Here is a 22,962-nt window from a genome sequence, read left to right on the forward strand (position 1 = left end):
TGGGGTAAAGCTTAGAGCATCTCCAGCTGTTGCCCCCCCCCCCCCCCCCGAGGCATAAAAATCGCCGCATGGGGGCGAGCCGGCGGTAGAATCAGCTCTGGGGGCGGTTGGGCATCCAGCCGTCGCCCCCAGGCGCCGATATCGGCCCAGTTTTCGGCCCACTTTCGGCAAAAAATGGCCCCATATGGTCGAGAATCGGCCCATTTCGGCGTGGTTCGGTGTTGAAGTCTCAACATAAATATTTTTTTGGTCACATAGTTCATCACAGAAAATCAAATAGTAGAACAACAAATAGTTCAATAAAAATTATATAGTTCAACAAATAAAAACTCATATTTCATCACACGTCGAGCTAGCCGTCCCCCTTGATCCTCAATAGGTGCTCCACTAGATCCTGCTGTAGTTGATGATGCACCTGTGGGTCTCGGATCTCCTGACGCATATTGAGGTAGGCAGTCCAGGTTACTGGTAGCTGGTGATCAACTTCGGCTAGAGGACCCTGCCTGTAGTATGGTTCAGTGTCAAACACTGGCTCTTCCTGCGAGCTCTCGATGATCATGTTGTGCAAGATGACACAGCAAGTCATGATCTCCCACATTTGATCTTTCGACCAGGTCTGAGCAGGGCCCCGGACAACATCAAATCGAGATTGGAGCACACCAAATGCCCGCTAGACATCCTTCCTGCAAGCCTCCTGGACCTTGGCAAAGTGGGACTTCTTGCCTCATGGCACGGCGTTTGAGATAGTCTTCACAAATGTAGACCATCTCGGATAGATGCCATCAGCTAGGTAGTACCCCTTGTTGTAGTGCCGCCCATTGACCTCGAAGTTCACCGGAGGAGAATGACCTTCAACAAGCTTGGCAAAGACAGGGGAGCACAGCAGCACGTTGATGTCACTGTGAGTTCCTGGCATACCAAAGAAGGAGTGCCAAATCTAGAGGTCCTGTGTGGCCACCGCCTCAAGTACCACACTGCAACCGCCTTTGTACATCCCCTGCCAAGCAAATGGGCAGTTCTTCCATTTCCAATGCATGCAGTCGATGCTTCCAAGCATCCCAGGAAATCCTCTTGCTGCATTCTGTGCTAGGATCCGCGCGGTGTATTCCGCATTGGGTGTTCGCAAGTATTGCGGTCCAAACACTGCCACCACTGCCCTGCAGAACTTGTATAAACACTCAATGGTCGTGGACTCGGCCATGCGCCCATAGTCGTCGAGTGAATCACCGGGAGCTCCGTATGCAAGCATCCTCATCGCTGTCGTGCACTTCTGGATTGAGGTGAATCCAAGTTTGCCGGTGCAATCCTTCTTGCACTTGAAGTAGCTGTCGAACTCCCAGATGAAATTCACAATCCCGAGGAACAACTTTCGGCTCATCCGATAACGGCGCCGGAATACTTTGTCGCCGTGCAGTGGAGCGTCGGCGAAGTAGTCGGAGTAGAGCATGCAGTAGCCTTCGAGATGATGCCGGTTCTTTGCTTTCATCCGCCCCGGCGCCGAGCCACCTCGCCGCGGCTTTTCATTGCTCGCCAGCAGGCCGGCGAGGGTGGCGAGGACCATGAGATGTTCCTCTTCCTGAACGTCGGCATCGGCTTCCTCTTCCAGCAGTGCGGCGAGCCTCCTCGTCGTCCGAGTCCATTGCCGAGGCAAGCAAATCGCCGAACACCTTGCGGGTGCGGTAGGCGCGCACCCGCCGGTACACTGTCCCTCCGCGGCCGGAACGCCGGAAAAATCGCCCAGACGATGGTGGAGAGGCTGCCTCGGCGAAACCTCTACTCTTTTTCCGGCGGGGAATGGCCTATCTAGCGGTGGTGGGCGGTGGGTGGCGCCGGGATCAGCCGGGTGGCAGTCGAGCGCTGGGGTGTGGGAGGCGAATCTGGGCGATAAGCTTGACTTTTCGCCTGACGGTGTGGGCCAGGCGTGCTTTTCCCTTGCGCCGGAGCCCCCGAGCGCCCTCCAATGCGCCGGGTTCGGCCTGCGATCGCCGGGCCCAAAAACGGGCCGAGCCGGCGGATTTCGGCGTCCTGGGGCGCGACTGGGGCGTTTTTTCAGCGCCAGCGCAGAAAAAGCCGTCTGGTGGGGTCTGTGGGGGGCGTGGCTGGAGATGCTCTTATACAAGCTGCCTAGGTAGAGTGCTGTTGCTGTACTGTGATCAAGTAGCTAACCACTACTGGCAGGACTCCTTATGTCTTAATTAGGGCTACTCCAGTATAAATAAGATCACTCAAGTTATAATAAGCCTGACACCGGTTGTGCCAAAACAAGGGTATCTCTTTCTTGTTTGGCAAGAATATTCCTGTTCAGACCGTCTTGTTCTGTACACGTATGATATCGAGGATTACTCTACTGTTTTCTGTACTACATGCTCATGGTTTCATTGGGACATGCACATAATCAAGCAATGCTCCACTACCAATATGAGTATATTTTACTTACACATATGAGGTGCGCTTTGCGGTTCTCTCTGGCCAATGCATCACATGAGTCGATGCATCACATGAAAGTCATCAATTATATATCTATAAACAATCATCTTCTGTTTTGTAGTATAGCAGGACCAGCCAGCAGTTCACTTTTGGAGAAAACATAAACAAACAAATCAAAGGTAGTGAAGCTTTAATTGAAGTGCTTCACACAGTAAAAACGTATGGAACCTTTTCTTCGAGCACGCGTGTTACCTCTCCTTGCATATGCGCCTGTCAGCGAAAGTATGGGGAGTGAAGCTTCCATGACCAAGTGAGCTGATCAAGTGACATGCACATGGAGCTCTTGTGTTCTAGACCTAAACATGCTTTAACAACCCTAATCTCCACTAATCTGGCAAAGTAAAGCTACTGTTGTTGTGACTTAATAACATGCCAATGAGCCTCTCCATAATTAACTAACTGATCCAACAAGGTGCACTATGAATTAGTGCCTACTGCTGTTACTCTCAGTAACTATTTAACTGATCACCGGTTGCACTAACAAAGGTGAATCATGGATTACTTACTGTTGTCACCCTCATGCACGCAGCTGCTAGCTAGCTAGGCAAGTTAGTTATACTGACCGGGCTAGTGGAGATTAGGGTGAGTGACCGACTGACCCATTCACGGTGCACAAAGTTACATGTATAGTTTACTGAAGTAAACCAGAAGCAACCCTCACACTGGCAGCTCATTTTTCTCGCAGTAACTTTCACTTTTGTTAGTTTGTCAAAACGAAAAGGCAGGTCCTTACTATGTGTCGCCACTTTTACCTCCAACAGCTTAGGACTAGCTGCACAGTAATCAAACAACAAGACCAGCAGGCAATGTGCATGATTTCAGTTCATGTGGGTCACTATTCAAACTCCAGTTCCTCTTTGACACGAATTAACAGTCCAATTCTTTGACCAGTTTGAGAAATCATGGGGGCTTTTCTCTGCCTGCAATTATTTCGGTTCCTCATTCATCAATCATTCTGATCATGCTCATGCACCTCTCTCGTCCGGTCTTCCCCCTATCACTCCCATGGTGGTGCAGCAGAGAAGGTTGCTCAGAAAAGTAGAATATTTCCCCTCCTGCATTAAAAAAGCAAAAGGAGGGAGCAGCTCGACAAGCTAGTCAAACAGAACAACAGAAAGCCCATTCATTCCACCCCTTTCGCCACTGTCCTTCTCCACCCAATGTATGGTCCATTTCATAGCCAGCCCAGGCCATGCTTCTGCTGCATGGGCTAATTAAATACAATATGATCTCGTTAACCATGCTCTCTCAGTGCTAAATATTTGTTTTGTGTGTTCTAGAAAATGGAGGTTGCAGGAACTAAGGGCCCCTTTGATTGGCAAAATTGTAAAACCACGGGAATATAAAAGATATAAAATTGAAATGTCATGCTCATCTCAATTCTACAGGATTTTATGTTGTTGGATTGCATCACAGAGAAAACAAAGAATTATTTCTAAGAGGTTTGAGTGGATGCTGGAATTTCTATGGGAAGTAGTACACAAAAATCCTTAGAAAAAATTCCTATAGGATTCAATCCTATGAATCAAACAACCAACATAGAAAAAAATCCTAAAGATTCTAATCCTTGAAAATCCCTATGAAAATCCTTTGATTCAAAGTAGCCTTAATGGAGTAGGGGTAGTACTGTAAACAACATTAAAATATCTAAAACAACTATATACATTTGAGGGTTAGTACCACAAAAGCTTAAGGCATCTCTAAAAGATCCCCTAAAAGCTACATTTACGTGGATTTTTGTTCAAGGTGAATAATCAACGTCTTGCAGATTTTCTAAAATTTAAGTTCCTCTAAGGGCATCTTCAACGCTGAACCCTAAAACGGATACACTATTTGCGCGTCGGCTGGTCCGGACTAGTCCGCAGACACTGATGCGGGAGCCGGTCATCCAACCATGTTTGATAAATGTTCGCCCCTGTTTATTTTAAGACCACAATACTCAAAATACTTGTAGAAAATAACACAATTCATCCATAAATAACATGCAAAAATCCCTAGTACAACAATAGTTCAACTGTAAATATTAAAACCGAGTAACCGAATGTTCAACAAGTTTTCAAATTCTTCGATTCCAAATTCACGATACTAGAGTCAGAGTCGGCACATGTCGTCCACACATTCTATCCCTTGAGCTTCATCCAACAATGTATGTGCGTGAATGGCCTACCCACGATCCTGTAGTACATCGCGGCGGCTCGTGTAGGCTATACAAGGTGTAGATCAACGTTGAGTGAATGAATGGATTACCTGCTTCATCCAACAATGTATGTGCGTGAATGGCCTACCCACGATCCTGTAGTACGTCGCGGCGGCTCGTGTAGGCTATACAAGGTGTAGATCAACGTTGAGTGAATGAATGGATTACCAACAGGTAGAGGAACAGGAAGCAAACCTTAGGATCTGCATTGTTGACGAGCCCAATGGCCACATTGTTTCCTCCCGGTGAATCGCACCACAAAACTTCTTGACAGAGTTGCAGATGGTGTATCATCAATGCGGTATCGACATCACATTACGTTCATGGATGATGTGCATGTCGTAGGGTTCGAAGTTCTTTTGCTCATGAAACGAAGCATGCACACATTGCCAAAAGAGCGAGCCCATTGAGTTCCTGCCTACAAATATGTAGATACGACCAACCACTCATCACACAATAATTCATCCTCCATCATCGAGTACCCCACCATCAAGTTACTCTAGAAAACAATGGGCAGCTCAACAAAAGAGCTGAATCGCATTTGAGCGAACATCTACAAGATGTAGAGTCCGTCAAGGACGTTGTTGGCAGAGGGCGGATGCTACCTGGCTACGGAGGGATCCTGGGTTGATGGCGGCGTAGTCTAAGGCGGGCATGCGCATTGGTGGGGGCTGCAGACATCCTACGATGCCTGGGCGGCGCCCAAAGTGGTAGAGCAGCTGCGGCGGACGAGAAGAGTCAGATGCAAAGCAAGGGGGGCCAAGGGCGGAGTGGAAGAGAAGTGGACCGGGAGGGGTTTGTGTGAGTGATGACCCATAAGTATAGGGTTCACAATAGTCTTCGAGGGAAGCATTTCAACCCAAATTTATTGATTCGACGCAAGGGATACAAGTAATATTTATATGCTTTAGCAGTTGAGTTGTCTATTCAACCACACCTGAAGAGATAACTTCCATGCGGTAATTTATTAGTAGCACAGTAATATGAGATATAATAGTGGTGATAATGTAACAGTAGAAGAACAGGTAACAAGTTTGCAGAGTAGTAGCAATGCAAAACAGTAGTGAATTTAACGGAGACAATAGCAGAAAAAGCGTAGGCATGGAGAAAGCTACGGGGTGTACATATGAGATTCAATATGCAACAGTCGTAACCTAGAGTGACAACAAACTAGCTTCAATTCATCAATCATATGTTGGCATGCATTCCATATACAGTCATATGTGTTTGCAATAAGAACTTGCATAACAACTGTTGTCCTACCCTAAAGAGTTCAGATCTGAAATCATGGCACTTGGGCCCTGTGGCAAGTATTAAGGATAGCAGAGTCATAACAACATCAATCTAGAACATAGTGGATACTAGGCATCAAGCATTAACAGATCCGACATCAGTACATAAGAAATCTCATCCAAATCCCATCTACCTCCATATGCATACAACAAATTATTCACAAATGGATGTGAGCATCATGAAATTGTAGATGGAGAAGGGTTGGTGATGACGATGGCAACGAATCCTTCTCTCCTCAGCCAAAAACGGACTCTAGATCAGGGGTCCTGATGAAAAACAGGATGTGGCGGCGGCTTTGTATCGTAAAACATGATGATGATTTTCTATGATTATTTCTAGGATATATGGGAATTTATGCGGGTGGAATCATCAGAAGGCGGTGGCCATGGTCCCCACACGGGCAGGTGGCGCGCCCTGGGGGTGGCCGTGCCACCCGGCCATCTGGTGGCCTGGTGGCCCTCCTTCGGTACTTCTTCACTCCAATATTTATTATTTATTCCAAAATAATTCTCCAAAAATCTCTGTCCAATTCCAAGAACTCTTAATCCTGCACAAAAGCAACACCATGGTAGTTCAGCCAAAAACAACGCCAGTCCGGGTTAGTTTCACTCAAATCATGCAAATTAGAGGCCAAAGCAATAGCAAAAGTGATTGGAAAAGTAGATACATTGGAGATGTATCAGTGTGCCGAGGGTGTCGGATTCCTACGTGGTGGCGGTTCGGACTCCTTCAAAGCCCCCCCCCCCCCAAGTATGCGGGAAAATGGACGTATGGACCGGTCCGCGGATAGATGGGGTACCAGGTTGGATGTCAAAATGCATTCGGACTGGTCTGTCCAGATGTGTATGGGAGGTTTGAGAGTCCACATTGGAGATGCTCTAAACTTTTCTCCCTAAACCTTCACCTACTAGCACATATATGTTGTAGAGTGGGTTGTTCTCGGTAAAAAATAGAGACGCGCCATGCTTCTTTCCGCTCGCCGGCAGCTTTCCCAACCGTACCAACTGTTGATCGCCTCATTGCTACCTCTTGAGCACTGCGTTGGTTTTCCCTTGAAGAGGAAAGGGTGATGCAGCAAAGTAGCATAAGTATTTCCCTCAGTTTTTGAGAACCAAGGTATCAATCCAGTAGGAGGCCACGCACGAGTCCCTCGCACCTACACAAACAAATAAATCCTCGCAACCAACGCAATAAAGGGGTTGTCAATCCCTTCACGGTCACATACGAGAGTGAGATCTGATAGATATGATAAGAAAATATTTTTGGCATTTTTATGATAAAGATGCAAAGTAAAGAAAACAAAATAAAAACGGCGCCAGAAATAGCTTGTTGTCGGGAGATTAAATATGATGGAAAATAGACCCCAGGGCCATAGGTTTCACTAGTGGCTTCTCTCAAGAGCATAAGTATTATGGTGGGTGAACAAATTACTGTTGAGCAATTGACAGAACTGAGCATAGTTATCAGAATATCTAGGTATGATCATGTATATAGGCATCACGTCCGAGACAAGTTGACCGACTCCTGCCTGCATCTACTACTATTACTCCACACATCGACCGCTATCCAGCATGCATCTAGAGTATTAAGTTCATAAGAACAGAGTAACGCTTTAAGTAAGATGACACAATGTAGAGGGATAAATTCATGCAATATGATATAAACCCCATCTTGTTATCCTCGATGGCAACAATACAATACGTGCCTTGCTGCCCCTACTGTCACTGGGAAAGGACACCGCAAGATTGAACCCAAAGCTAAGCACTTATCCCATTGCAAGAAAGATCAATCTAGTAGGCCAAACCAAACTGATAATTCGAAGAGACTTGCAAAGATAACCAATCATACATAAAATAATTCAGAGAAGATTCAAATATTGTTCATAGATAAACTTGATCATAAACCCACAATTCATCGGTCTCAACAAACACACCGCAAAAGAAGATTACATCGAATAGATCTCCACAAGAGAGGGGGAGAACATTGTATTGAGATCCAAAAGAGAGAAGAAGCCATCTAGCTAATAACTATGGACCCGAAGGTCTGAGTTAAACTACTCACACATCATCGGAGAGGCTATGGTGTTGATCTAGAAGCCCTCCGTGATTGATGCCCCCTCCGGCGGAGCTCCGGAAAAGGCCCCAAGATGGGATCTCACGGATACAGAAGGTTGCGGCGATGGAATTAGGTTTTTGGCTCCTTATCAGGTAGTTTGGGGGTACGTAGGTATATATAGGAGGAAGAAGTACGTCGGTGGAGCAACGTGGGGCCCACGAGGGTGGAGGGCGCGCCCAGCGGGGTAGGCGCGCCCCCTACCTCGTGCCTTCCTGGTTGATGTCTTGACGTAGGGTCCAAGTCCTCTGGATCACGATCGTTCCGAAAATCACGTTCCCGAAGGTTTCATTCCGTTTGGACTCCGTTTGATATTCTTTTTCTGCGAAACTCTGAAATAGGCAAAAAAAACAGCAATTCTGGGCTGGGCCTCCGGTTAATAGGTTAGTCCCAAAAATAATATAAAAGTGTATAATAAAGCCCATTAATGTCCAAAACATAATATAATATAGCATGGAACAATCAAAAATTATAGATATGCTGGAGACGTATCAAGCATCCCCAAGCTTAATTCCTGCTCGTCCTCAAGTAGGTAAATGATAAAAACATAACTTTTGATGTGGAATGCTACTTGGCATAATTTCAATGTAATTCTCTTAATTGTGGTATGAATATTCAGATCCGAAAGATTCAAGACAAAAGTTTAATATTGACATAAAAATAATAATACTTCAAGCATACTAACTAAGAAATTATGTCTTCTCAAAATAACATGGCCAAAGAAAGTTATCCCTAGAAAATCATATAGTCTGGCTATGCTCTATCTTCACCACAAAAAGTATTTAAATCATGCACAACCCCGATGACAAGCCAGGCAATTGTTTCATACTTTTGATGTTCTCAAAGTTTTTCAATCTTCACGCAATACATGAGCGTGAGCCATGGACATAGCACTATATGTGGAATAGAATGGTGGTTGTGGAGAAGACAAAAAAGGAGAAGATAGTCTCACATCAACTAGGCGTATCAACGGGCTATGGAGATGCCCATTAATAGATATCAATGTGAGTGAGTAGGGATTGCCATGCAACGGATGCACTAGAGCTATAAGTATATGAAAGCTCAACAAAAGGAACTAAGTGGGTGTGCATCCAACTCGCTTGCTCACGAAGACCTAGGGCATTTTGAGGAAGCCCATCATTGGAATATACAAGCCAAGTTCTATAATGAAAATTTCCCACTAGTATATGAAAGTGATATCATAGGAGACTCTCTATCATGAAAATCATGGTGCTACTTTGAAGCACAAGTGTGGTAAAAGGATAGTAACATTGTCCCTTCTCTCTTTTTCTCTCATTTTTTATTTATTTTTTTATTTTTTATTTGGGACTTTTCTCTTTTTTTATGGCCTCTTTTTTTTAGTCCGGAGTCTCTTCCCAACTTGTGGGGGATTCATAGTCTCCATCATTCTTTCCTCACTTGGGACAATGCTCTAAAAATGATGATCATCACACTTTTATTTACTTACAACTCAACAATTACAACTCAATACTTAGAACAAGATATGACTCTATGTGAATGCCTCCGGCGGTGTACCGGGATATGCAATGAATCAAGCGTGACATGTATGAAAGAATTATGAACGGTGGCTTTGCCACAAATACAATGTCAACTACATGATCATGCGAAGCAATATGACAATGATGTAGCGTGTCATACTAAACGGAACGGTGGAAAGTTGCATGGCAATATATCTCGGAATGGCTATGGAAATGCCATGGTAGGTAGGTATGGTGGCTGTTTTGAGGAAGGTATATGGTGGGTGCATGATACCGGCGAAAAGTGCGCGGTATTAGAGAGGCTAGCAATGGTGGAAGGAAGAAAAGTGCGTATAATCCATGGACTCAACATTAGTCATAAAGAACTCATATATACTTACTGCAAAAATCTATAAGTTATCAAAGCAAAGTATTACGCGCATGCTCCTAGGGGGATAGATTGGTAGTAAAAGACCATCGCTCGTCCCCGACCGCCACTCATAAGGAAGACAATCAATAAATAAATCATGCTCCGACTTCATCACATAACGGTTCACCATACGTGCATGCTACGGGAATCACAAACTTTAACACAAGTATTTCTCAAATTCACAACTACTCAACTATCATGACTCTAATATCATCATCTCCATATCTCAAAACAATTATCAAGCATCTAACTTCTCATAGTATTCAACACACTCATAAGAAAAAAACAATTACTAATCTTGAATGCCTATCATAATTAAAGCAAATTACCATGCTGTTTTGTAGGACTCTCAAAATAATCTAAGTGAAGCATGAGAGAACAATATTTTCTATAAAACAAATCCACCACCGTGCTCTAAAAGATATAAGTGAAGCACTAGAGATAACTCAAAAGATATAAGTGAAGCACATAGAGTATTCTAACAATTTCTGAAACATGTGTGTCTCTCTCAAAAGGTGTGTACAGCAAGGATGATTGTGGAAAACTAACAAACAAAGACTCAAATCATACAAGACGCTCCAAGCAAAACACATATCATGTGGTGAATAAAAATATAGCTCCAAGTAAAGTTATCGATGGAAGTAGACGAAAGAGGGGATGCCTTCCGGGGCATCCCCAAGCTTTGGCTTTTTGGTGTCCTTAGATTATCTTGGGGTGCCATGGGCATCCCCAATCTTAGGCTCTTGCCACTCCTTGTTCCATAATCCATCAAATCTTTTACCCAAAACTTGAAAACTTCACAACACAAAACTTAACAGAAAATCTCGTGAGCTCCGTTAGCGAAAGAAAACAAAACACCACTTCAAGGTACTGTAATGAACTCATTCTTTATTTATATTGGTGTTAAACCTACTGTTTTCCAACTTCTCTATGGTTTATAAACTATTTTACTAGCCATAGATTCATCAAAATAAGCAAACAACACACGAAAAACAGAATCTGTCAAAAACAGAACAGTCTGTAGTAATCTGTAACTAACGCAAACTTCTGGAACTCAAAAACTTCAGCCAAAATAGGACGACCTAGAAAATTTGTTTATTGATCAGCAGCAATTGGAATCAATATTTTATCACGTTCTTGTGATTTTTAAAAATTATTTTCGTGAACAGAAAGTTTCTGGAATTTTCAGCAAGATCAAATAACTATCATCCAAGAAGATCCTATAGGTTAAACTTGGAACAAACACTAATTAAAACATAAAAACACATCTAACGAGAGGCTAGATCAAATATTTATTCCTAAACAGAAGCAAAAATCAAAAAACTAAAAATAAAATTGGGTTGCCTCCCAACAAGCGCTATCGTTTAACGCCCCTAGCTAGGCATAATAGCAAGGATAGATCTACGTATTGCCATTTTTGGTAGGCAATCCATAAGTGGCTCTCATAATAGATTCATAAGGTAATTTTATTTTCTTTCTAGGTAAGTGTTCCATGCCTTTCCTTAACGGAAATTTGAATCTAATATTCCCTTCCTTCATACCAATAATTGCACCAATCGTTCTAAGGAAAGGTCTACCAAGAATAATAGGACATGAAGGATTGCAATCTATATCAAGAACAATAAAATCTACGGGCACATAATTCCTATTTGCAACAATAAGAACATCATTAATTCTTCCCATAGGTTTCTTAATGGTGGAATCCGCAAGGTGCAAGTTTAAAGAGCAATCATCAAAATCACGGAAACCTAGCAAATCGCACAAAGTTTTTGGGATCGTGGAAACACTAGCACCCAAATCACATAAAGCATAGCACTCATGATCTTTAATTTTAATTTTAATAGTAGGTTCCCACTCATCATAAAGTTCTCTAGGGATAGAAACTTCCAACTCAAGTTTTTCTTCATAAGATTGCATCAAAGCATCAACGATATGTTTAGTAAAGGCTTTATTTTGACTATAAGCATGTGGAGAATTTAGCACGGATTGCAACAAGGAAATACAATCTATCAAAGAGCAATTATCATAATTAAATTCCTTGAAATCCAAAGTGGTGGGTTCATTAATATCTAGAGTTTTGATCTCTTCAATCCCACTTTTACCAATTTTTGCATCAAGATCTATAGACTCCGAATTTTTGGAACGCCTTCTAGGTAAAGGTGGATCATATTCAATCCCATCATTATCAAGATTCATATTGCAAAACAAAGATTTAATAAGGGACACATTAATAACTTTTAGATCTTCATCTTTATTTTCATAAAAAAAAATCCGCCTTAGCGGCCATCTTATTAACTGAGGTGGCCTGCTTATCCGAAACTTTAGCTATTAACTTCTCAAGATGAGCAATCTGAGATTTCAAACCATCAAATTCTTTAGACATATCATCGAGCTCTTTATTCATATAACCCATAAAGCTTTTTTGTTCTTTAAGCTCGTTTCTAAAGAAATTATTATGCTCAAATTGTAAGACCATGAAACTCCTAACGTTGCTTTCGATCTCTTCTAACCTTCTAAGGTGAAGATCACCAAATCTAGGTAGGGTCATCGTGACAAGCAAGCGAAAAAGAGGCAAACGGGAAAGAGAGGGCGAATAAAACGGCAAGGGTGAAGTGGGGGAGAGGAAAACGAGAGGCAAATGGCAAATAATGTAATGCGGGAGATAAGGGTTTGTGATGGGTACTTGGTATGTTGACTTTTGCGTAGACTCCCCGGCAACGGCGCCAGAAATCCTTCTTGCTACCTCTTGAGCACTGCGTTAGTTTTCCCTTGAAGAGGAAAGGGTGATGCAGCAAAGTAGCGTAAGTATTTCCCTCAGTTTTTGAGAACCAAGGTATCAATCCAGTAGGAGGCCACGCACGAGTCCCTCGCACCTACACAAACAAATAAATCCTCGCAACCAACGCAATAAAGGGGTTGTCAATCCCTTCACGGTCACTTACGAGAGTGAGATCTGATAGATATGATAAGAAAATATTTTTAGCATTTTTATGATAAAGATGCAAAGTAAAGAAAACAAAATAAAAACGGCGCCAGAAATAGCTTGTTATCGGGAGATTAAATATGATGGAAAATAGACCTGGGGGCCATAGGTTTCTCTAGTGGCTTCTCTCAAGAGCATAAGTATTACGGTGGGTGAACAAATTACTGTTGAGCAATTGACAGAATTGAGCATAGTTATGAGAATATCTAGGTATGATCATGTATATAGGCATCACATCTGAGACAAGTTGACCGACTCCTGCCTGCATCTACTACTATTACTCCACACATCGACCGCTATCCAGCATACATCTAGAGTATTAAGTTCATAAGAACAGAGTAACGCTTTAAGTAAGATGACATGATGTAGAGGGATAAATTCATGCAATATGATATAAACCCCATCTTGTTATCCTCGATGGCAACAATACAATACGTGCCTTGCTGCCCCTACTGTCACTGGGAAAGGACACCGTAAGATTGAACCCAAAGCTAAGCACTTCTCCCATTGCAAGAAAGATCAATCTAGTAGGCCAAACCAAACTGATAATTCGAAGAGACTTGCAAAGATAACCAATCATACATAAAATAATTCAGAGAAGATTCAAATATTGTTCATAGATAAACTTGATCATAAACCCACAATTCATCGGTCTCAACAAACACACCGCAAAAGAAGATTACATCGAATAGATCTACACAAGACAGGGGGAGAACATTGTATTGAGATCCAAAAAGAGAGAAGAAGCCATCTAGCTAATAACCATGGACCCGAAGGTCTGAGGTAAACTACTCACACATCATCGGAGAGGCTATGGTGTTGATGTAGAAGCCCTCCGTGATCGATGCCCCCTCCGGCGGAGCTCCGGAAAAGGCCCCAAGATGGGATCTCACGGGTACAGAAGGTTGCGGCGGTGGAATTAGGTTTTTGGCTCCGTATCTGGTAGTTTGGGGGTACGTAGGTATATATAGGAGGAAGAAGTACGTCGGTGGAGCAACGTGGGGCCCACGAGGGTGGAGGGTGCTCCCAGGGGGGTAGGCGCGCCCCCCTACCTCGTGCCTTCCTGGTTGATGTCTTGACGTAGGGTCCAAGTCCTCTAGATCACGTTCGTTCCGAAAATCACGTTCCCGAAGGTTTCATTCCGTTTGGACTCCGTTTGATATTCTTTTTCTGCGAAACTCTGAAATAGGCAAAAAACAGCAATTCTGGGCTGGGCCTCCGGTTAATAGGTTAGTCCCAAAAATAATATAAAAGTGTATAACAAAGCCCATTAATGTCTAAAACAGAATATAATATAGCATGGAACAATCAAAAATTATAGATACGTTGGAGATGTATCACTCATCGCCGACCATCCCCGGCCTCGATGACCGTCAGAAATGGATAGCCCCACCTTGCGCCTCACCCATGGCAATCCTCGGTGGTGCTAGAGACCCACTTCCGGTAGCGAATTGGACGCTACAACAATCCAAATAGCTGTGACAAGGCAAGAACCTCATTGAGAGCTCTCGGTCGCCGAGAGTGATCACCGCTTGCTTCACCACCATAACCCGTCTGCCCTTGGCCCAGCCAACCAGTTAACAGGAACATCGATGTTGCCAAGGTAGCGGAAGACATGACTATGACAATGAAGAAGAAGGTTGTGGTTTTCCCTCACGCCTTCCCCTTAGCCTCCTCCAGCAACACGTCCACGCCCTCCACCTTTGGTGGCTGAAGAAGAGACAGGTTGGGACGAGGCAAGGACCTAGGCTGACATGCTCGAGGAAATGGCTGCAAGGTAAAATTTTGTCCTCTTTTCTCCTTTGGTTTTATAATTTCTCAATTGGATGATATATGATGTGAATGCTAGGTTTTATTTCTTTTGTCACGAGCGATTGAATGATGATGCATACAATTTTATGGAACATTTGAACGCAAGTCACACACTCGGACTCGACAACATTGCCATGTCCATGCCATATACCCTAGAGATGACGAGAAATGTCGAGATGGTGGAGGGTGCCGAGGAGGTGGACGGGTCAGACACCCAAACATTGAAAAAGAGGAGTTGGTCATGCAATTACAAGACCGGTGAATATTAAGCTTTGTGCGAATTCTGGATTAACATCTCATATGATGCCAAAGGAGTGATTTGGAGGGAGAATCGAGGAGTACTATAATAGTCATGTGTCCATTCCCTCCAACTGCACATAATCGAGTCTCTCACTCATTGTTGGAGTGTAATTCATGACCAATGCAACCGATAGTTCGGATGAGTTGAGTAAGTCAACCTTGTGTTTCCAAGTGGAATCCCCAATCACGAGTATGAGCCCGTTATTCAAGCTCTTCACAAGGAAGGGAACAGCTGAAACGATAGGAAAGCCTTCACTTTGCATCATTCTTACAAGGAGCTTGACGGAAATGAGAAGTGGACATGAAGGAACTCTGAAACAACATCAGAGAGGCCAAGGCTCAACCCCCTTGTTGATGATGATGACTTGGCAGAGAACCCATCCACTCCTCAAGTCCCTCTGGATGGACAAATAATGCAAAGCTAGCAAGAAGAATTGCGGTGTTGAAGCATACATGGAAGAGTTGATTGCGATGGTGGAGGTCAGAGGGCATTGGTGGCTGACTGGAAGAAGGAGAATGTGGCTTGTTTCTATAAGATGAAGATAATGGAGGAGGATAAGTAGAAGGCCAAGACGGCGACCGAGGAGAAAAAGGTTTAAGGCGAAGAAAAAAGAAGACTAGAACTTGAGGTGCAAAGTGTTGCATTGGAGGCCACGGGAAAAAAGGAAAAAGGAAAAAATGAGGAGCAAAGGAACAGAAGGGTGACAAAGGAACGTGCTATCATGTTCATGACTCATACCAAGATGTACGAGAAGGCAAGACAATATTGAGAGTTAACTCATAATGACATCCTGGCCAAGTTTGGTGGCGGTGGCATCGACAATGGTTGAGACAACAGTGATGATGTGAGTCTGTGAGGCCCTTGTGAACTATGATGGCTTTTGCTCCACCATATGTTTGGCAGATTTGTGAAATTAACTTGTTCATTCGGCGCCTTTGGGCACAAATTATGGTTATGTTGAGGAGTTTGTTGGATTGGATTAACTTTATTTATGCTTATAGCTCAGCTGTGATGTGGTACATTTGAATTATTTATGATGATTTTTTTCAATTGTTTGAGCAAAAAATTGGATGAGCTGACAAAATAAAATTTTGGATTAAGTTTTAGGGGACCTTCTAGATGAAGAAAGTTTAATCCCTAAAAATAGCTTTTGGGGGATAGGGGATACGATTTGAAATTATAAGATGGAGGCCTGCTAAAGAGTCGCCATACTGACAGCCTTCACACTGCATATGGAGAGTGCTTCATAATGTTTTGGAGGTTGCAGAGGTTGTGCATAAACGCAGAGACACCATAATGTTTTCTCCATATTTTACTTTTTGTTTTCTCCTTTCTACCCTATTTACACAATTTTATATCAAATAATTTAATAATAATAAAATATTATTACAAACCATTAATATGAATACAACAAATAGTTCTAACTAAAAAATAATACGAATGCAGCAAATAATCTGATCAAATAAGTTGTTCAAGTAAAATAAATGAATTTCAAGGAAAATTAAACACACTATCTCATAGCTAGCTATCAATGATGCTCACTGAGATCCTCCTTCAGCTGATGATGGGAGAACCGATCTCCAATCTAACGATCAGCCTCAATAAATGCTTGAATGCGGCATGTGTGGTTGCGAGGCCTGGGGATTGTGCCAATATCTTCATAGTCAACGGGGTTTAATATATCCCCCTCATCCTATATCACCGTGTTCTGTAGGATAACACAACAGTTCATGATATTTGCCAAGTTATTCTTGTTGCAGACACGAGCAAGCACACAAAAAAATGAAACCTTGCTTGCAGCACTCCAAATGCCCTCTCAATGTCTTTTCTCTAAGATTCTTGCACCTTTGCAAAATGCTTATGGTTCCTTCTCTCATGATTAGAAATTGTTTTCACAAATGTTGACCAATATCGGTAGATGCCATCTGATTGATAGTAGCCTTAGTAATACCGATGGATATTCTCCGCGAAGTTGCAAGGTGGAAAAGTGCCCCAGCTTGCCTTGCAAAAGGGACAAGATCTCTGCAAGTCATTTGTGTCATTGTGAGATCCAGGCAATCTAAAGCAGCAACGCAGATCCATAAAATTTGGGATAATTAATTTGGTGCCCTTAGTTGTGTCCCACTCGGCAGTTTTGCCCCTAATTTCGAAAAACCCTTGGTCTTGCCCAAGTGCGTTTGGTCTCCTTATGCTTTTGCCCTTCCGTTCCAATTCCGTCCGGTCAAAGGCATTCGACCGTTAGTCAGACATTATTTTGGACCATTTTGCCCTTTCTTATGTATTGGCAATGACCGGTCAAATAGGGCAACTGGATCAGTGGGTCCACCTATCATAGAGCGAATGCTTTTTTCTAGTTGCCTCACTACCACGTATGGCCCACATGTCATGAAAAATAAACCTTCCTCCCAATCCCTTCCCTACCCGATCCAGATCGGGATCCCACCTCATGCCAGCTGACGTCGTTGCCGGCGGCGTGCGTACAGGGACTTGGCGAAGTGCTCCAGAGAGCGACGCCGGGGACGTGGAGCAGCTGCTCCGGTTGGGCCACCGAGACCTCGCGCTACTCTGCCGCGAGCAGGTCATCCGGGAGCGGCGGCGGGGCTTGTCTACGCGGCCAACCGGTGTGGCAACTTGCCAGAGCTGCCGGACGCCCGCGGCCTCCTCGCCATGCGGAGCTGCAGGACGCCCGAGCCCTCATCGCCGCCAAGTTCGGAAGGGCTTCGCGTCCACCGCCGCAAAGTTGCAGCGCCGCGCTTCGGGACTAGCCTCTGGCGCCCTTCCTCGGTGTCCGTGGCAGCAGGCTCGCCTGCGCCGCCGCCAGGAGAGGACTCGCATCGCGCCGGCAGATCCGGCGCCTACCCAGGTCACCGCACCGCTGGACCATCGCCGGCGACGAGTACCAGGACCCCGCCACCCTTCTCATTCCTTTCCTCCCTCTATTTCTTCCCATCTGAGTGCGCCGCCATTCTCTCGCAGGTTCAGGCCACCATGGCCATGGCGCCCTGAGCCCCAGGACGAAAACAACTGCCGATCAGCCTCGCCGCCGGTCGCCAGCGCCTCCCCGACCTCCATCCCTGCCGTATCCGGTCCACCCCGAGTCTCCCGTGGCCCGGATCCGCCCGTCTCTCCATCGCGCCCGCATGCCCCGTGCTGATTTGGGCCTCCCCTGCATCCAACGCCGCCCCTTGTAGTTTGACCTCGCCTGACGCCACCTCGCGCCCTCCGGCCCAGCTCGCCAACTCGCCGGCCTGCCCTGACTTTCCGATGGCAATTGCTCGCTGTCGCTGTGGCAGAGAGAGTGAGAGAGGGGAGAGGAGAGAGAGACTGATTTTTCTATTGCCTTTTTTTCTTTTCTATACGGTTTGGACCCACTTGTAAGTGTCATGTTTTCTCTCTCTATATTTTTACTAGAGTTGTAAGGAGGGATAAAATTTTCCAGAGAAATATCTCTCTAACGGTCAAACGCCTTTGACCGGACGGAATTGAGACAGAAGGGCAAAAGCATAAGAGAACCAAACACACTTGGGCAAGGCCGAGGGTTTTTGGAAATTAGCGGCAAAACTGCCGAGTGTGACCCAACTAGGGGCATAAAATCAATTATCCCATAAAATTTTGCAGGCAACAACTTTCAAAAATATTGTTGGATCCTTGCAATGCGCGGTGAATTAATCACGCCAAGTTGTAGGGAAATTCTTCCACCTCGAGTGTATACAGTCAACACTCCCTAGCATTCCAGGTCAGCCTTTTGTTTCATGCATTGCAAGAAGCCTAAGCCTAGTCGTGTCAATAACCATGTCTTCTTTGGCGTCCATGATTTCACTCCTACTAGGAGCTCAAATATGTGACGAATCATCAAAAACATTAGCTTCTTGTTCCATCCACACATACTGCAAATCCTATGTCATCTACATGAATCTACAAGATGCTAAGCTTAATCTACAAGGAAAGGTTGGGGAAATTTACTTTCGGGCAAACCGTTAAACACCTTGAGGTCGCATGTAGGAAGGGGGAGTGGCCGGAGAGCGGGAAGAAGACGTGGGCCCATTTTTTTTAAAAAATGAGGATGTACCCCGGCCTCTGCATCTGGACGATGCATGCAGCTATATTATTAATTATTCACAAAGACCATACAAAGTGATACATCAATAAGGCTGAAGCCACCATCTTGGCAACGTTGTTTCCACTCTTATCCCCTTGATGAAGGCGTGCCGAATGTCCGGGCCTAATACAAAACAGACATCGGACCAAAGCCTAACATCTAATGTCGAGTGTCCCATCCAAGCCACTACCTGGATTGGGTCCCACGCTGGTCTGGCACACTCCCAGTGAGCACCACACGCTGCAAGGGCCGTCACCTCCATCTTCCCCCAGTCCATCCTCAGAGCAGAACTGATGCACCGACCTTGCCAGGCCTCTCTGCCATTAAAGCCACCATGACGCCAAACAACTTCCTCCTCCTGCGCGTGTCCCTCTCCAATACGTGCCCATCGCCGAACCTCCGCGGCGCCATGCCACCGCGATCCGCCGTCGGCCTTGCGGTAGATGTAACGCCACTCCTCCTCTTGCCCCATCCAGCCAGCACGTGCTCCAAAACGATGCCCCCAGGAGGGACAATGGCATCAAAGGTGCCATCATCGTCTGATCCTGTAGACTCAGATCTAGGGTTTCCCCCGGAGCATCATGAGTGGGGCGCCATGACCTACAACAACGATGCCTCAAGAAGGGAACGACGTCATAGATGCCTCCATCGTCCGCCATGACCGTAGTCGGCGCGATTTTCACCGAAAATCACGGCCCTCCGATCTCGCAGCTGACTGAAACCGAACGAAGCTTCGCCGTGAAGACCAAAGCTGCCGTCGGCACGCCGGCAGGGAGCCTCCAGCCGCCCCTCACCGGTCCTCCATGCGCCACCGGTTGCCACGCCGAGGCGGATCTGGATGATGTCTACTACGCAACCTTTTTCTTGTAGACGTTGTTGGGCCTCCAAGTGAAGAGGTTTGTACGACAGTAGCAAATTTCCCTCAAGTGGATGACCTAAGGTTTATCAATGCATGGGAGGCGTAGGATAAAGATGGTCTCTCTCAAACAACCCTGCAACCAAATAACAAAGAGTCTCTTGTGTCCCCAACACACCCAATACAATGGTAAATTGTATAGGTGCACTAGTTCGGCGAAGAGATGGTGATACAAGTGCAATATGGATGATAGATATAGGTTTTTGTAATCTGAAAATATAAAAACAGCAAGGTAACTAATGATAAAAGTGAGCACAAACGATATTGCAATGCTAGGAAACAAGGCCTAGGATTCATACTTTCACTAGTGCAAGTTCTCTCAACAATAATAACATAACTGGATCATATAACTATCCCTCAACATGCAACAAAGAGTCACTCCAAAGTCACTAATAGTGGAGAACAAACGAAGAGATTATTATAGGGTACGAAACCACCTCAAAGTTATTCTTTCGGATCGATCTAGTCAAGAGTCCGTAGTAAAATAACACGAAGCTATTCTTTCTGTTCGATCTATCATAGAGTTCGTACTAGAATAACACCTTAAGACACAAATCAACCAAAACCCTAATGTCACCTAGATACTCCAATGTCACCTCAAGTATCCGTGGGTATGATTATACGATATGCATCCCACAATCTCAGATTCATCTATTCAACCAACACAAAGAACTTCAAAGAGTTCCCCAAAGTTTCTACCAGAGAGTCAAGACGAAAACGTGTGCCAACCCCTATGCATAAGTTCACAAGGTCACTGAACCCGCAAGTTGATCACCAAAACATACATCAAGTAGATCACGTGAATATCCCATTGTCACCACAGATAAGCACATGCAAGACATACATAAAGTGTTCTCAAATCCTTAAAGACTCAATCCGATAAGATAACTTCAAAGGGAAAACTCAATCCATTACAAGAAGATAGAGGGGGAGAAACATCATAAGATCCAGCTATAATAACAAAGCTCGTGATACATCAAGATCGTACCACCTCAAGAACAAGAGAGAGAGAGAGAGAGATCAAACACATAGCTACTGGTACATACCCTCAGCCCCGAGGGTGAACTACTCCCTCCTTGTCATGGAGAGCGCCGGGATGATGAAGATGGCCACCGGTGAGGGATCCCCCCTCCGGCAGGGTGCCGGAACAGGGTCCCGATTGGTTTTTGGTGGCTACAGAAGCTTGCGGCGGCGGAACTCCCGATCTATTCTGTTCCCCGATGTTTTTAGGGCATATGGACACATATAGGCGAAAGAAGTCGGTCAGGGGAGCCACGAGGGGCCCACAAGGGTGGGGGCGCGCCCAGGGGGGTAGGGCGCGCCTCCCTGCCTCGTGGCTTCCTCGAAGCTTCCCTGACGTCTACTCCAAGTCTCCTGGATTGCTTCCGTTCCAAAAATAACTCTCCCAAAGGTTTCATTCCGTTTGGACTCCATTTGATATTCCTTTTCTTCGAAACACTGAAATGGGCAAGAAAACAGCAATTTGGGCTGGGCCCCCGGTTAATAGGTTAGTCCCAAAAATAATATAAATGTGTTTAGTAAAGCCCATAAACATCCAAAACGGGTAATATAATAGCATGGAACAATAAAAAATTATAGATACGTTGGAGACATATCAGCATCCCCAAGCTTAATTCCTGCTCATCCTCGAGTAGGTAAATGATAAAAACAGAATTTTTGATGTGGAATGCTACCTAGCATAATTTTCTAAGTAATTCTCTATATTGTGGCATGAATGTTCAGATCCAAAAGATTCAAGACAAAAGTTTAATATTGACATAAAAATAATAATACTTCAAGCATACTAACTAAGCAATTATGTCTTCTCAAAATAACCTTGCCAAAGAAAGTTATCCCTACAAAATCATATAGTCTGGCTATGCTCTATCTTCATCACACAAAATATTTAAATCATGCACAACCCCGATGACAAGCCAAGCAATTGTTTCATACTTTTGATGTTCTCAAACTTTTTCAATCTTCACGCAATACGTGAGCGTGAGCCATGGACATAGCACTATAGGTGGAATAGAATGGTGGTTGTGGAGAAGACAAAAAAGGAGAAGATAGTCTCACATCAACTAGGCGTATCAACGGGCTATGGAGATGCCCATCAATAGATAGCAATGTGAGTGAGTAGGGATTGCCATGCAACGGATGCACTAGAGCTATAAGTGTAGCTCAACAAAAGAAACTAAGTGGGTGTGCACCCAACTCGCTTGCTCACGAAGACCTAGGGCATTTTGAGGAAGCCCATCATTGGAATATACAAGCCAAGTTCTATAATGAAAGATTCCCACTAGTATATGAAAGTGACAACATAAGAGACTCTCTATCATGAAGATTATGGTGCTACTTTGAAGCACAAGTGTGGTAAAAGGATAGTAGCATTGTCCCTTCTCTCTTTTTCTCTCATTTTTTTATTTTTTTATTTGGGCCTTTTCTCTCCTTTTTTATGGCCTCTTTTTTTAGTCCGGAGTCTCATCCCGACTTGTGGGGGAATCATAGTCTCCATCATCCATTCCTCACTGGGACAATGCTCTAATAATGATGATCATCACACTTTTATTTACTTACAACTCGAGAATTACAACTCAATACTTAGAACAAAATATGACTCTATGTGAATGCCTCCGGCGATGTACCGGGATATGCAATGAATCAAGAGTGACATGTATGAAAGAATTATAAAGGTAGCTTTGCCACAAATACGATGTCAACTACATGACCATGCAAAGCAATATGACAATGATGAAGCGTGTCATAATCAACGGAACGGTGGAAAGTTGCATGGAAATATATCTCAGAATGGCTATGGAAATGCCATGATAGGTAGGTATGGTGGCTGTTTTGA

At 44.4% G+C, this 22,962-nt stretch overlaps 1 pseudogene; it reads right to left on the reverse strand.

Moving 5' to 3' along the window:
- Positions 1-775: 775 nt before the first annotated feature.
- LOC123160709 (uncharacterized) overlaps positions 776-22,962 on the reverse strand; it is a 67,092-nt pseudogene continuing 44,905 nt past the window's right edge.

The sequence above is a fragment of the Triticum aestivum genome, chromosome 1D, assembly GCF_018294505.1.
Source record: "Triticum aestivum cultivar Chinese Spring chromosome 1D, IWGSC CS RefSeq v2.1, whole genome shotgun sequence".
In the NCBI taxonomy this organism is placed as follows: domain Eukaryota; kingdom Viridiplantae; phylum Streptophyta; class Magnoliopsida; order Poales; family Poaceae; genus Triticum; species Triticum aestivum.